This window comes from Asparagus officinalis, chromosome 4, assembly GCF_001876935.1.
Source record: "Asparagus officinalis chromosome 4, Aspof.V1, whole genome shotgun sequence".
Lineage (NCBI taxonomy): Eukaryota > Viridiplantae > Streptophyta > Magnoliopsida > Asparagales > Asparagaceae > Asparagus > Asparagus officinalis.
Genome location: NC_033797.1, coordinates 8,017,240 through 8,033,542, shown reverse-complemented (window position 1 = coordinate 8,033,542; position 16,303 = coordinate 8,017,240). Strand labels below are relative to the sequence as shown.

At 37.1% G+C, this 16,303-nt stretch overlaps 1 long non-coding RNA gene across 2 annotated transcripts; it reads left to right on the top strand.

The window, feature by feature from the left end:
• On the top strand, positions 311-6,884 carry LOC109836524. 2 transcript variants are annotated; one of them, XR_002246009.1, is made up of 9 exons: positions 311-567; positions 1,151-1,266; positions 1,401-1,725; positions 2,738-2,807; positions 3,114-3,322; positions 4,505-4,670; positions 5,356-5,466; positions 5,635-5,784; positions 6,500-6,884. It is a non-coding gene; the product is annotated as an uncharacterized LOC109836524 (long non-coding RNA). The 2 variants fall into 2 exon arrangements; XR_002246008.1 differs by having other exon boundaries at positions 311-1,266.

Below are 16,303 nucleotides of genomic sequence, written 5' to 3'. Positions count from 1 at the left end.
GGCCACCGCAGGAGAATAATTCACTATTTTTCGTCTCTTTACATCATGCCCTAATCAACCCTTTTATAGACTTAAGGGTTTAACAAGTAAACAAGGAAACAGATCAAAACAGGTTAAAAACCGAATCTGGGCCAAAACCCGACTCCGGTCGACCGCCGCACCACGTGCGGTCGACCGCGACGAATCCTTTTCCTGATCGAGCTCTCTGGACTTTGGGCGGTCGACCGCAGCGCCATGTGCGGTCGACCGCGATGCTGTATGCTCGGTCGACCGCGATGAGCTCCTGGCCTGTGCACCCAGCTGTGCACGACGTCGGTCGACCGCCGCGCCATGGCCGGTCGACCGCGATGCAGAAAACTGTCTCCTTCGTCGTTTTGCTTGAACTTCTCCATCGTCGATCATGTTCCTCCTGTTCCAACTTTGTTCCTCCTCTCTTCTGAAGTATAGGGCATGCTTGATAGTTAGGCTTCACATATCCTAACATTTGCCTCACCATCAAACATCCATTCACTCCCCAAGTATACCTGTGAGATGTTTGAGATTCAGAAGACCTTATCCGTCTATCTCGTGAGTTTTTATTTCTGCTGCTAAAATGATTGCTTAATCTGAGCATGTAAATTTGTGGACTAACTTGGAACAAAATAGATTATTTTTTTCTCTTCTTTTGAGGCGAATGGGCAAGAAACAGGGAATAATTAGGCTCTGGTCTTCCTAGGATCAACTCATGAAGTTAAGGATCAATTTGATAATCCGGCTATCGTCGTAACATAGATTAATTGTTGTTGTGCACTCATTTTTATCAAGATTACATAGCCTATATGATTCATATCTGACAAATTTGCACTCGGTAGTACAAGGATTACGCAACTTATGGGATTCATATGATCGTTAATCTTCTCTTGATATATTTTCTTTTGCAAATAGGAGATTGTTTTGTGGTGCATTTCTTGATGACCTTAAATTCTTGAACTTTTTGTCTCTTTTCTTCAATCTTCTTATACCCGTCTTTCTTTCTACCTGAGTACTCTATTTATCCTACATATCTTGCTTGTGACTTTTCTGAGTCTAGTGACTGCCTTTCAGTTTGTTCTCCTATTATTCTTTTTTTTTCTCGATTTTATATACATAAATTTGTCTTTATATTCTCCAGCTGTAGTTTCTTTGGTGTTATACATATTTTCTGCCGGAACTGACTATTTCTTGTCGTCGAGTGCTATGCTAAAGCCCAAAGGATGCAAGGAATATGTAATGTGGAGCACGTCTTTTGTAAGTGATTCAACTATGCACATGTCAATGAATTATCCTAAACTTTCTGATACTTCCTCCTCAAGTTTGCTAAGTGTTCCTTTAAACATGGTTCATATTATGATTATGTCAGACCTTTCTTTTTTGTTATTCAGGATGTTATCTGATCGGCTAAAGTTTACACCTAAAACGCTCTATCCTGTGCTATTTGCTAGTGATCATATCTGTTTAGATGCCTCAGTTTCTGCTGAACTGGCGTTTTACTCCGCGTCACGACTTTGACATATTAGTGATGATGAGCTTAGTTATGGATTTCAAATTGGTCATGGCTGCTTGGATCTTCATCGGCATTGTGGCTTTGATCTTCATCAGCATTGCCACCTCGACAACCATGATAGTGCAACCGGCAGATGGAGGGGTGCACGATAATCAACCGACACTGGTTAATACTAGTATTCTACGGGTTATCCAATCCTTTTGGTAAGCCGGACGATTACCTGTTAAGCAAATTTTGTCCAATAATCTTTAAGCATTTGCACAATTTTCCTTGTTTAGTTATTCAAGCTTTTCCTCATTACACTCATTTAATGAAATTACAATATATGTTCACTAATTAGTTTACTTCTTTTGTATAACACCAAGTATTTGAAAACAAGTACATAGTATAAGTAATCAAGTATTCTTAATCTCCTCATATGCTACCCAGCTTAGTATGTATAGACTTACATTTAAAATAAATTAATTCAAAAAGATTTCTAAGGTTTATATAGCGCCGTAAGTGTTAGTGCCTTGTTTTCGAGCTTCAGAGCGTGCTATTATGTTGCGAGCTGCGGTGCGCTCCTTCTCTTTAGTATTTTGTGGCTTTTGAATTCATTCTTCTCAAAAGAACCGGTAGGTAGGTAAAGGCGAAATCTTTCTTGACCCTTGTTTACTAACCGGGCCTGGAGTTTGTAATTGCTTATATGAAGAAAAGATGGTCTCGTCAGGATGAAAACCAAGCAGGTAACGTAAAGTACGTTCGGACGGAAGAAGCGAGGATTCAATATTTATTTCAAAAACATACACTAACACACAGTACTAATAAGTCTTATATGAAAGCTATATATATATATATGATATGCATTAGTATTAAGTCTTACATGAAAACTTTCTGTTCTAGAAAACTAAGATTTGAAATTGAACTTAATTATAAAACAAAGCATAAATATATAGTCATTATTGTAATCATTATTAATAATTACTAAACTTAGTCCAAAATATAATGTTTTAGATCAGCAAAAGTAGGATCCCTTTTGTTCTCCATTAGTTTTCTTTTCTCTGCCTCCTTTCAGTCTCTTCCTTTTAGTACCTCGAAACAAAGTAATATTACCATTCTGTTAATGACTGTATGTCTATGATAATGAACAATTGGTATAAATCAATAAATAAGTATCTTCTATACCCTTATGAATTTTTCTTTGATCCCATTAACTCCATTGACATTGTCTTATAGGTTTTTGATCTTCAGGGGACTATTTTGAATGTTTTTTCCACCTTTGGCATCAGAAGTGTAACTAATACAGGTTTGAAGACTTCCCCTCATATTAGATGTCAATGTATTTTTGAGGTGGTAAATCTTCAATCGGACTAATTACAAAAACTTCTTGCATTCTTTATCAATATGAGAAAAAAAATACACTATTTGAATGATAACCAATCAGAATTGTGTGTGTCTAAATAATGTCCTTAAAAAATTAAAAAGCAAACAATCTTTACTGATAAACCCAAATATATCAAGATAACTATCGTATTCATTAGTGTTTCAAATACATAGTTTTCTTTTTATCATTGTAATTAAGTATGTATTTGAAACAAAATTTGCTTAACAGGTAATCGTCCAGCTTACCAAAAGGATTGGATAACTCGTAGTATACTAGTACTAACCAGTGTCGGTTGATTATCGTGCACCACTCCATCTGTCGGTTGCACTATCATGATTGTCGAGGTGACAATGGTGATGAAGATCAAAGCCACAATGCCGATGAAGATCCAAGCGGCCATGACCAATTTGAAATCCATAACTGAGCTCATCATCACTGTATGGTCTTCTTGTTTCTTTCTTCCTTTCTTCTTCTTCTCCTTCTTTTTTTTTTGGTTTTTTTTTGCTCGGGTGGTAGGGAGTGTGTGTTGAGTATTTTATATTTTGGGTTTTGCTATTGTCAGTGTGGAGTGCTGCATGTGCGTAATTAACCATGCACTTAATACATGCTCATATTTAGACCTAGAGATTAATTTGGTGGACACTTGTTTTACAAAGTTATGAAGACAGAGTCTATAAGAAGTTATGAACTCAACAAAACAGGATGGAGAAGATTGATAACATCTGTAAATAATACAAGGCAACAAAAAATTAACCATACCACTTAATGCATGATTTAAGGCAACAAAAAATGATGACAGCTTGTTACTACGTGAAGGGAATACTCGTGGTATCGCCAACTTAATTTTAAACATTCCATAATAGGTCAAGCTTATTCATGAAGTAATTTGTCTGTTTTGCTATGGTTAATGGTCCTTGTTCCATCTTAAATGTTGCAGCCTTTTAAATTTTAAAAATAACTTTTATATGAAAAAAAACTCTTGAACGAGAAGGCGGTTAGAATATTTGATGATACACCTCAAAACATGATAAGAATGATAAGTATCTATCCTATTTCACAGCCCACATGTGTACACTACAGAACCCATTATATTTGAAGCGAACAAATATCCGATTTTTATTATTGACACCCTAGAGCACGCAAGGAGCTTACCCCGTCGACAGATGTTATTATCAAAGCCCCATTATACATCAACAAAGGCCATACGGAGGCTAAACATAATATCCAGTTGTTTGGTTATGAGCCCACCCAGCGAACAGATATTTATCAGTATCCAAATTTAAGGATTAACGGTTATATTTTTTACATCAAAACTCTAAAGCCATGATCGGTGTTGAGGGTTATATTTTTTATATGCTAACACACACATGATATATCAGAGATGAACTAGCTTTGTGCTTTCACATTCTATATGCAAAGTATTTTTCATTAATTTCTTGATGCAGTAGAATACTCTGTGCCTTGAGATAGGCAGATGATATCAAGTACTTTGTGCCTTTTTTTAAGGTAGATGGTATATTGTAATGTTTATCCTTTGGATGCTCTCCTATTATTATTTCTTTGTTAGATGAGTTTATTTTAAAGTTTCTAATTGTGATAGTCTCCCATACTGGATGCAGAAATTTATGAGAATTATTCAAGATTGATGCTGCAGACTACATGATATCCATTTGTGGAAATGTGGCTTTAAGAGAGCTTTCTTCCCCTGGGAAGAGTGGAAGCGTTTTTTTTCTTTCGCAAGATGACCGGTTCATGATTAAAACCCTCCGTAAATCTGAAGTGAAGGTAGTTTGTCTCTCTAAGTTTGCAAGATGACCGGTTCATGATTAAAACCCTCCGTAAATCTGAAGTGAAGGTAGTTTGTCTCTCTAAGTTTGATATATTTATATGCTGAGTTCAGTCAGAAGTGAAGGTAGTTTGTCTCTCTAAGTTTGATATATTTATATGCTGAGTTCAGTCAATTGTGAATATGGTAATTTTTGTGTTAGTCTAATGCTAGCCATGACAGACAAGCATCTAATATTGGTTGGCCTACTTCGAGTGTAATTTTCCTAAGTATTGTTCAGTCAAAATAATTATCCTTGAAATTTCTATGATACTATAGTCTAGATGGATTATATAGGGATTGCTGCCAACGTCCCTGCCAACAATTGGTAAAGGATACTTCAAAGTGCCATGTATATCACAGTGAAACTAAAACCAGCTGAAAGCAAAGAAGTATAGGAGCTCCAAGGCGCCATGTAGAGCTTGCAGTACAAAAGACACTCCTAGAACTATAATAATATATATTTTTTGTGCTTCTATCCTTAACAAGGCCCATAAACTTTGATTAATTTTTTGTTTCTGCACATTTCATAGCCAATCAATTCATTTCTCTAAACAGTATATGGCTCAAAGCATGCTCATGATTTTATTGATCAATTTTTTTTAATTAGCAGCCATCAGAGTGTAACTTAGTTTAAAAATGTAGGTGCTACTGCGGATGCTTCCAAACTATCACCATCATGTGCACACATATGAGAACACACTTATAACTAAATTCTTTGGTTTGCAAAGAGTGATACCCTCTAGTGGTCAAAAGGTAATGCCCAGTTGTTTTTCTGTTCAATATATCCTTAATTCAATTATTCTGTGCACTTGTTTATAATTTGTTCTACTTGTTCTGGGGCTTTTATATAATATGATAAATCAGATCTTATGAATTCTCCATTGTTCGGGTTCGTCGTAATGGGAAACATGTTTTGTACAGAACTGAGGATCCATATAAGGTTTGACTTGAAAGGGTCATCACTGGGCTTTCTTCAAAAAATGCTGAAATAGATGAGAATACAACTCTCAAAGATTTGGATCTAGACTATTCTTTATATTTGGAACCTTCTCGGAGAGATGCTCTTTTGAAGTAAGAGAGTGTTTTACATGGCTATTTTTATTCTTTTCCATTCATGCTAGTGTTGATTTGCCAGATTTTATCCAGGTTGCACCAAAAGTACTCACTCTCTTCTTTATCCTAAAGAGTGATGCCTATTGACTCAGTACATTGGGTTTAACCAGAAAATTTTATGGATATTCTGGTAATTGTATTCAATTGTTTGTCTGTAGTAAAGTTATAATTCACTTTTGCATTATTAACTATACTGCTTATTTTCATATAAGTAATGGAAACCAATGGGTAGCTTTTCAATTATATATGCTTGACATTTCTGGACGTATTCTCTGCATAGATGTGCTAGGAGTGTCTGACTGGCGTTGAAATGTAATTTTTTATGTTTTCTACTCAAGAGATGAGAATTGATTAGAATTTCAATCCTCTTGTCCGTCCTCGAATGAGAACTTCCATGGAGGTATTCGTCCTAAAGACGCTTATACTTTAGCATGCTTAACTCTATAGATTAACCACTGTTCCTTCATAAAAAAAGTACTAGTTATGGTAGATTTGTTTTTGAGTTGTACCCAAGTTTTTGACCTTTTATGGTGTGCTTGTTCCTTATGAAATGGTGTTGCTTTTCTTCAGTTAGTCATAGTTAGCAAATGTGTGACATGTTTCATTTTATCGTGCCTGATTGTCTATATCTTGTAGCACTTCACTTAATGACTATTTCAAATATCTCCTACAGGCAGATTGAGATTGATAGTAAATTCTTGGAAACACAGCATATAATGGACTATAGCCTATTGTTAGGTGTGCATTATCGAGCTCCACAACATCTGCGAACTGGTGTATATATCTCTCCATCGAAGCCTGACAGCAGAGGGACTTTCAATCCTTTCAGAAGGTGATCAATACGTCCTTCTAATAACCGTCTTGCATCTTTCCTCGTGAGCATGAATTATATCAGGCGATTTCTTGCCTCTAAAAGCTCGGAAAGCATGCTGAATTGATCGCTTGTCTGACCTTGAGATGCAAACTTTTCAGCAGATTTTTCTATATAAGAACCCCAATTTGTTGTAGCATCAAGTGTTTCAGGAATTATATAGCTCATTTGCGGTACATATTCTGAATAGCATCGTGTACTATCTGATAAGTTACACAAATAAGAAGGAAAAAAAGCATTGAGAAGAAAAATATGCATGGTCGTACACTTCTCCAATAATCATTCAGCGTTTGCAAAATAATAGCGTACTTTTCGTGGTAGTCAACTAAAAAACAGGAGATAACATGCGAGGATGGTAACTCACTACTCAGAAGCATGCATCAATGGGTAAATGAGTTGTATTGTTATCATATGAACAAAAAAGTGTCTAGAATTGAATACAGTGCTATAATCTCGGAATCAAATCCTGGTAAATTAAGTGTGTGGAATCTATTTTCCGAACTATAAATTATGTCCAGTGAGCACTTAGTCAGCTGTTTTAAAATGTATTACGGTAAGAAGTTATCCAAGTTTAGGAGGCCAACTGAACATTTAAAGTACTAATTTCACCTTGTGTTTGATGGAACTATCTATTTCACCTTGCTTTTTCCAACATTTCTCTTGGCGAACTTGATCTTTTGTTTATTCTTTAGACATCCTGTGGCAAGGCTATTAATGTAACAAATCTGCCCTGCCAGTGAAATAAACTACTAGTAACCTAATTTCTAAAAAACTTAGTGGGGGCACCAAAAAGTTTGAAGGACGCTTTACTTTCCAACAGAAATGTGAGGGGTATACTGGTAATTTTGCGGTTGGTATAAAGAAACGATTGTCCACTATATATATATATAACATGGATCTAATGTGACTCCCTAGGCTACATCTAAGGATGCGCGATCTGGGCCGTTGGTTCAAAAACCGCAAAATACATCTGGGCCGTCCGTTCAAAAACACTCCCAAAAAATAACCCTACCCATTTCTCAGCTCCCCTTCTCAGATCTTGCCAGCAGCCCCTCCCCCCTCCTCTCCACCGCCCGAAATCACCACCGCCGGAGCTCAGCCTCGCCGTCGGCTCCTCGCCCTCGCCCTCGCCCTCGCCATCCCCCTCCACCAAATCGCCGACTCCGGAGCTCGCCGCCCTCAACATCCCCTCGACCTCGCCATCCCCTCGCCCCCGCTCAACCTTGCCCTCGCCATCAGTCTCTCCATCACCTTCGTCATCAGCTACACCGTCGGATCCTCGCCCTCGCCGCCGACGACATTCAAGCTCAGCCCTCAGATCCATCACCGCCGCCGGAGCTCGCTTCAACCTCTTCATCAGCCCTCATGGCTTTGAACAAATTGAAAGCATCGACGTCTCCGATTTCTTCAAAATCAAAGTCTTCATCGTCTAAATGCAATAATCATCCATCTTCGTCAGTAAATTTTTTGATGAGATATAATGTTTGTGTTAATATGCGTCGAAAGTTGAAATTGCAGCCTCCGCCTACTGATGTCTGTGTCAACAAGTCATTGCTTGGGAGGGATGAAAGAATAGGCAAACTACAAGCTTTCCATACTCGAATAGTTGATCAATGAAGTCTAATAGTTGTTGTCTTATCATGATCCTACTGTTGGTGACATAATCTGGTTCATCATTCAGCTCTTAAATATCTCAAACTCAAAACTCAACCATTTAAAATTTTGGTTATGAGAATTATTTCTTGTTGCTTAATTCTAAATCATGATTAAAAAGGAAAAGTTGATGATCGTATCAAGCTGACTCATGCCCCGGCCAACCTATACATATACAGGGTTGCAGTCCTTGTTGCACATCATACCAACGATTTTCTTTATTACTACCACTACAATCGAAGACGTCGATCAATATCCTGTTGCATGTGTTTCTCCCCTTCCCCAAATTTGTTATGTATTATATAGTTGTCTTTAGACCGGATAGTAGAGTTGGTCACAATGTTTGTTTAGATATAGAAACCCCATATGAAACAGTGGCAGCCCAATGAGTGGGATGATGATTTTTTATAAGAGTGCCCCTGTCATATGCGGGGGTGTTCTAAGCCACGAGGTATAATGTTAGTGTTAATAAACTTGTAAATTTTATTATGATTATTGTCATATCGAGTATATATTTTAGGTATATTGTTTGTGTTAATATGCGTCTTAATTTGCCCAAATATATTTAATTTTTAACTCTTTCTGAATTATAATTCCCTTACAGGGCTATGATAACACAACTGAGAATTTTTTCCAATTTGTGTTATTTTTGAGATTTAATTGAGAAGCGTATAGTATTGGATGAAAGACACATAAAAGCCCTTGAGACGACACCTTTTCACAACTTTCTCAAGATACCAACATCCTTGAGCAAGGAGAAAATAGCAATTGAATGCTTGATTCAAAATTTTAATTCCGGTAAATGCTCATTTATGATTGGGAATAAAAATTGTGTGTTTGGGATAGATGATATTCACTGAATTACTGATTTGCCAAAGGAGGGAATTCCGATAAAAATGAGTGGGATAGCGGTAATACAATCTACACCCAATTTGTAAAGAATAATAAGACACTCAAGAAGAAGAAGAGTAGTAGCTCTAAAGGCAAGAAGAAAGCCGATGAGGAAAAGAAGGCGGTGATTTGGGGGAAGCACGATAGAATTGCCCTGATGATTGTAGATATGAATAATAAAGACCTTATAATATGTGTGAAACTTATTGTCCTCCATATATATATAACATGGATCTAAGAAGACTCTGCTACATCTAAGGATGTGCGATCTGGGCTGTTGGTTCAAAAACCCCAAAATACATTTGAGCCGTCCGTTCAAAAACACTCCCAAAAAATAACCCTACCCATTTTCTCATCTCCCCTGCTCAGATCTTTCCAGCCCCTCCCCCCTCCTCTCCACCGCCCGAAATCGCCACCGCCGACCCTCGCCCTCGAAATCCCCTCGACAACGCCATCACCTCCCCCTCCTCCTCTCCACCAAATCGCCGACTCCGGAGCTCGCCGCCCTCAACATCCCCTCGACCTCGCCATCCCCTCGCCCCCGCTCAACCTTGCCCTCGCCATCAGTCTCTCCATCACCTTCGTCATCAGCTACACCGTCGGATCCTCGCCCTCGCCGCCGACGACATTCGAGCTCAGCCCTTAGATCCATCACCGCCGTCGGAGCTCGCTTCGACCTCTTCATCAGCCCTCATGGCTTCGAACAAATTGAAAGCATCGACGTCTTCGATTTCTTCAAAATCAAAGTCTTCATCGTCTAAATGCAATAATCCTCCAACTTCGTCAGTAAATTTTTTAATGAGGTATAATGTTTGTATTAATATGCGTCAAAAGTTAAAATTGCTGTCTCCGCCTACTGATGTCCGTGTCAACAAGTCATTGCTTGGGAGGGATGAAAGAATAGGCAAACTACTAGTTGTCCATACTCGAATAGTTGATCAATGAAGTCTAATAGTTGTTGTCTTATCATGATCCTACTGTTGGTGACATAATCTGGTTCATTATTCAACTCTTAAATATCTCAAACTCAAAACTCAACCATTTAAAATTTTGGTTATGAGAATTATTTCATGTTGCTTAATTCTAAATCATGATTAAAAAGGAAAAGTTGATGATCGTATCAAGCTGACTCATGCCCCGGCCAACCTATACATATACAGGGTTGCAGTCCTTGTTGCACATCATACCAACGATTTTCTTTATTACTACCACTACAATCGAAGACGTCGATCAATATCCTGTTGCATGTGTTTCTCCCCTTCCCCAAATTTGTTATGTATTATATAGTTGTCTTTAGACCGGATAGTAGAGTTGGTCACAATGTTTGTTTAGATATAGAAACCCCATATGAAACAGTGGCAGCCCAATGAGTGGGATGATGATTTTTTATAAGAGTGCCCCTGTCATATGCGGGGGTGTTCTAAGCTACGAGGTATAATGTTTGTGTTAATAAACTTGTAAATTTTATTGTGATTATTGTCATATCGAGTATCTATTTTAGGTATATTGTTTGTGTTAATATGCGTCTTAATTTGCCCAAATATATTTAATTTTTAACTCTTTCTGAGTTATAATTCTCTTGTAGGGCTATGATAACACAACTGAGAATTTTTTCCAATTTGTGTTATTTTCGAGATTTAATTGAGAAGCGTATAGTATTGGATGAAAGACACATAAAAGCCATTGAGACGACACCTTTTCACAACTTTCTCAAGATACCCACATCCTTGAGCAAGGAGCAAATAGCAATTGAATGTTTGATTCAAAATTTTAATTCCGGTAAATGCTCATTTATGATTGGGAATAAAAATTATGTGTTTGGTATAGATGATATTCACCGAATTACTGATTTGCCAAAGGAGGGAATTCCGATAAAAATGAGTGGGACATCGGCTAATACAATCTACACCCAATTTGTAAAGAATTATAAGACACTCAAGAAGAAGAAGAGTAGTAGCTCTAAAGGCAAGAAGAAAGCCGATGAGGAAAATAAGGCGGTGATTTGGGGGAAGCGCGATAGAATTTCCCAGATGATTGTAGATATGAATAATGAAGACCTTATAATATGTGTAAACTTATTGTGGCTTTTATTATCGGCTTCATATTATGTCCGCGGACATGTAAGACACATGTCACAAGACCTTGGCTTGTAGTAAGTATATCCGTGTTCTTTCATTAGTTGGTGGATTTTATTATTATGTTACCCTACAATGTTTTCATTGATGCATCCTTTATCAAGCATTTTTGGAAGGAAATATTGAAATGATGGCAAAACGAATGAAGGAAAATGTTTCTCAGCAGAAGTTCTTGGAGTGTGAAAGAATTCTGATCCCGATTGTCAGCTCCAGACATTGGCACATGGTAGAGTTAGTGAGAGAGGAGAAAATATTCTATTACTACTCCTCAATCAACTCCCCCATTTATACCGCAAATACTGTGAAATTTAGAAATAAGTTTATGAGTTTCATAGAGAGTAATTGAACATTGGGGAAATTGGAGCATCATGTTCTTATGTCAATTGCCGCTCCACAACAAGGACCGTAAGTTTTTCATGCATTTCTATGTAATTGTTCATTTTTGTTCTCAAAGTCATTTTCAATATCGTACTTTTTTTCCTAAATGCAGAACCTTAGATTCCGGGATCTTTATGATTGAATTCATTAACAGCATTGTCGAAAACCGATCGATAACCATTTCAGAAGGAGATTGTGCAAAGTACATAAGAATTCATTAACAGCATTGTCGAAAACCGATCGATAACCATTTCAGAAGGAGATTGTGCAAAGTACATAACAAAGTTTTGTGCAGCTCTCTTGTATGCGATCGATAACCATTTCAGAAGGAGATTGTGCAAAGTACATAACAAAGTTTTGTGCAGCTCTCTTGTATGCATGCGATTCACCATTTTTGTAAATATTATTTTAATTTTCTCCTTGGTTGTTGTTGTATATGCAATATGTGGATGATATTTTGTGGAGAAGTTGAAGTAACAGGATGTTCATTGTAAATGTTGTTTATTTGATACACTCGTTTGATATTATGTGGCTAATATTTTGTAACTCATTGTTCTAGAGAAAAATTTGTACCAACTTATTCTAGTTTTGTAACTCATTATTGTTCTGGAGAAAAAAATTTATACCAACTTATTCAGGTTTTGTACCTCATTATTCTGGAAAATAGTCTTGTTGTACTCATTTATTCAAGTTTTGTACCCACTTATAAGCGTTTTGTACCTGCTTATTCAAGTTTTGTACCCACTTATTCACGTTTTGTACCTTATTGTTCTGGAAAAAAAATTACACCCACTTATTCAAGTTTTATACCCACTTATTCAAGTTTTGTACCCACTTATGCACGCTTTGTACCTCATTATTCTGGAAAAAAAATTATACCAACTTATTCAAGTTTTGTACCCACTTATTCAAGTTTTGTACCTCATTGTTCTGAAAAAAATTATACCCACTTATTTAAGTTTTGTACCTACTTATTCAAGTTTTGTACCCATTTATGCACATTTTGTACCTCATTGTTCTGGGAAAAAAATTGTACCTCATTATTCAAGTTTTGTACCCACTTATTCAGATTTTGTACCTTATTATTCGAGTTTTGTACCCACTTATACATGTTTTGTACCCACTTATGCACGTTTTGTACCACATTATTCTGGGGAAAAAATTATACTCACTTATTCAAGTTTTGTACTCACTTATTCAAGCTTTGTACCTACTTATTCAGGTTTTGTACATCGTTGCTCTGGAAAAAAAGTTTTGTACCCACTTATTCAGGTTTTGTACCTCATTTTTCTGAAAAAAAGTTTTGTACCCACTTATTTAGGTTTTGTACCCACTTATGCACATTTGGTACACACTTATTCAAAATTTGTACCTACTTATTCAAGTTTTGTACATGTCATCCATACACACACAACTTTAGTTCACATTATCATTCATACATACATAACTTTAGTTCATATTAATACATTATTCCGAAAATACGTGATTAATCCATACAACCACATTATCATCCATACATATATAAACTTTAATTCAAATTATCAATATTCTTCCGAAACACATGCTTTGTTTTGGCCCTCCGTTAACTTTGTTTTGGCCCTCCATTAACTTTCTCGACCTCCACCTGCAACATTTTTCATCTACAAAAAAAATTGCAACTTTTGTCAAGACAAATGCATTGACATGAAAAAAAAAATTAAGATTAAATATAATACCTTAGCTAAAGGACAACTCGTTATATAATATCATTTTCCCTTACAAAACCCACAAAATCTTTGTTTTTTATACTATTTTCTTGTGTTATCTCCATTCCGGACTTCATTCGAGTAGCTTGTGCTGGTCGTCCCTTCGTGGCAACAGGCTTATCTGGATCATGAATAGTGATTTGAGTTGCTTCCTCTATAGAGATGGGTACGGATGAAGTAGGCATCTTATTGCTAGCATTGCTCTCGTTTTCATTGTCTTTATGTTCATTCTCTTTCTTGTAATTCTCAACTTCTTCAAAAAATGAGTCTAAAAAGCACTAAACTTATCATGAAGTTTACTTGACGTCAATGTATCTTCTAGTGCCTTGTTACATCTACTCCTAAGGGCCCACTGTCTAATGATAGAGAGTTGTTATTCACTATTTGTATTGCTATTTCTAACAACTCCGCAACCAACATGTCTTGCTTTAATTGTCCATCGTTGCATAATATATATTGATGGAATTTCTAATACTTGCTTCCTTATTAAAATGTGCAAGCTATGTTTGCATAATATACCTTCCATCCCAAATCTCGCACAAGAGCACTTAATTCTTTTTTCTTTGGATGCATCGAAAACAACATGATACTTTATTATCTTCTTACTTTTAGCCTCACTATCTATATTCCAAATGGCATAAGTAGCACTTGCGCCGTCCTTCGACAACCTTTCATGAAGCATGGAGTAACTATCCTTGAGTTCTTTCTGAAAGATAGTAAACATATTCTTCGTATTGTTTTCCCTAACTTGTTTTTCAATGGGATGTTTAATTATCAATGTAGGAATTAAGTTTGTGGATTTAAAATCTTGCTCAAGTTCAGCAGCTCGTCGAGCTCCGATAGCATTATCATATTGCTTAACAAACTCATGTAACTCGGTATTTGTATTCATAAAATGATCAAAAAAAGCATTAATTCCCTCACTCTGCTGAGTAGATGTCATTCCTGCAGTAAAAGTATCTTTAAGATACACTGGAGCCCAATAATCTCGATGATTGTATAAATTTACTAACCACCTCCTTTTATCTGTACCATATTTGTCCCGCATTTCTTCCCAATTGCAAGTAAGAACCTACTACCCATCCAAAAAACACTTCTCATCATCCCATCATTTTCTAACTCCAGTGCAAAGTAAAATTGAGGATCAGATACCTTTTTCTCTTGAAATTGACGAACTATGTTCACTCACTTATGGCCAACATTGTTTCTTCGTTTAATTCTAAGATGATATTGGCATTCTTGTTGAGTGAGAGAGCCTTGTTCATTGTCATGAGCAACGTCTAAAACCTAACAAATGGTAGAAGGCCGTAAACCTTGATTGTCAAGAGTATCTATCAACCTTCTTGTCGATTGAGATTGATGAAGTGTCCGATGTGAGTAGTGCTTTTTTAACCGATTTGGGGTGGTTAATGGATGACCATTATGATTAATGTTTAAATTTCGGACCACCCATTTTTTAGTGTTTCTATCAAGTCTAATAACCATCCTTGCATTGCATCCACATCTTATATCGGACTTTCAAATTACATTCCGACCATCTTCTGTTTTATCTTTTAAAAATTTAAAGCCTTCTTTGCCACATACAAAGATTCTAGATTTGATTGCATCTTTTTTTCTCGACCAAGTTGTACCCTTGCGAACACCAAATCCCTTAAGTCTGGCATATGCATTGTAGAAATTATAACATTCCTCAAGAGTAGAGAACTCCATTCCGATATATGGATCAACAACAGAATTACCTTCGCAATTTGTAACGCCAATAGGCTCATCATCATTCTCCTCATGCTTGGACGCCTGTAAAAATAGAGAAACAAAACTTATAAAACTCATGCTAAAAGACAACTATTTTGGTATATGTCATTAGTTACTAGTACACTATAATCAATAATATATTATCACCTGATAGAAAAAACTTGTTGTAGATAGTAGATCATGGTCCTCGCCTTCAAGGCCAATGGCTATAAGTTTATTTTCATCTTCATCCATTGTTGTATCATGTGAGAGAATTGTTAGAGTGTCCATACAAGCTATCAAATTATCACATATAAGAAGTTCAAAATCTTGAGAAAATCGTCATCAAGTTGATCTTTCAATTTCACTAAAGAGTTTCATTACGATAGTTCAAAACTCAAATATAATGCCCACTATTATACATTTTTTCAAATGATCATATTCATAATTCATATCACAAAATCAATAAGAATTACAAGTTAAAAATTCCATAACTATTATTGAAGGCTTTGCGGAGACCTGAGAGATGAGCTCGACGTGGGCGAGCTCGACGGCGGTGAAGTGGCTGAGCTCGACGGCGGTGAGGTCGAGGGCAGAGGGCAGGCTGAGCGGGGGCGAGGGGACGGCGAGAGCGAGTCTGAGCTAGTATGCGAGGGCTTTGCGACGACGGCGAGCTCGAGATGATGAACTCGCGGGCTCGAGATGACGAGCACCGGCAACGACGTCAACTTAGATCTGATGGAGAGGCTGATGGCGAGGGCGAGGCTGAGCCGGCGGCGATTTCGGGCAGTGGAGGGGAAGGGGGAGGAGCTGGCAAGATCTGAGCGGGGGAGATGAGAAAATGGGAGTGTTTTTGAACAGACGGCCCAGATGTATTTAGGGTTTTTAAACCAACGACCTAGATCGCGCATCCTTAGATGCAGCCTAAGGAGTCACCTTATATCCATATTACACCCATAGGGAAATATGTACGGTTACACCTAAGGATGCACGATTTAACCCATGTGTTCCCATAACTCGAATAAATCTCAGCTCAAAAAACTACCCCCACAATATTCCCTACGTGCCCTCCG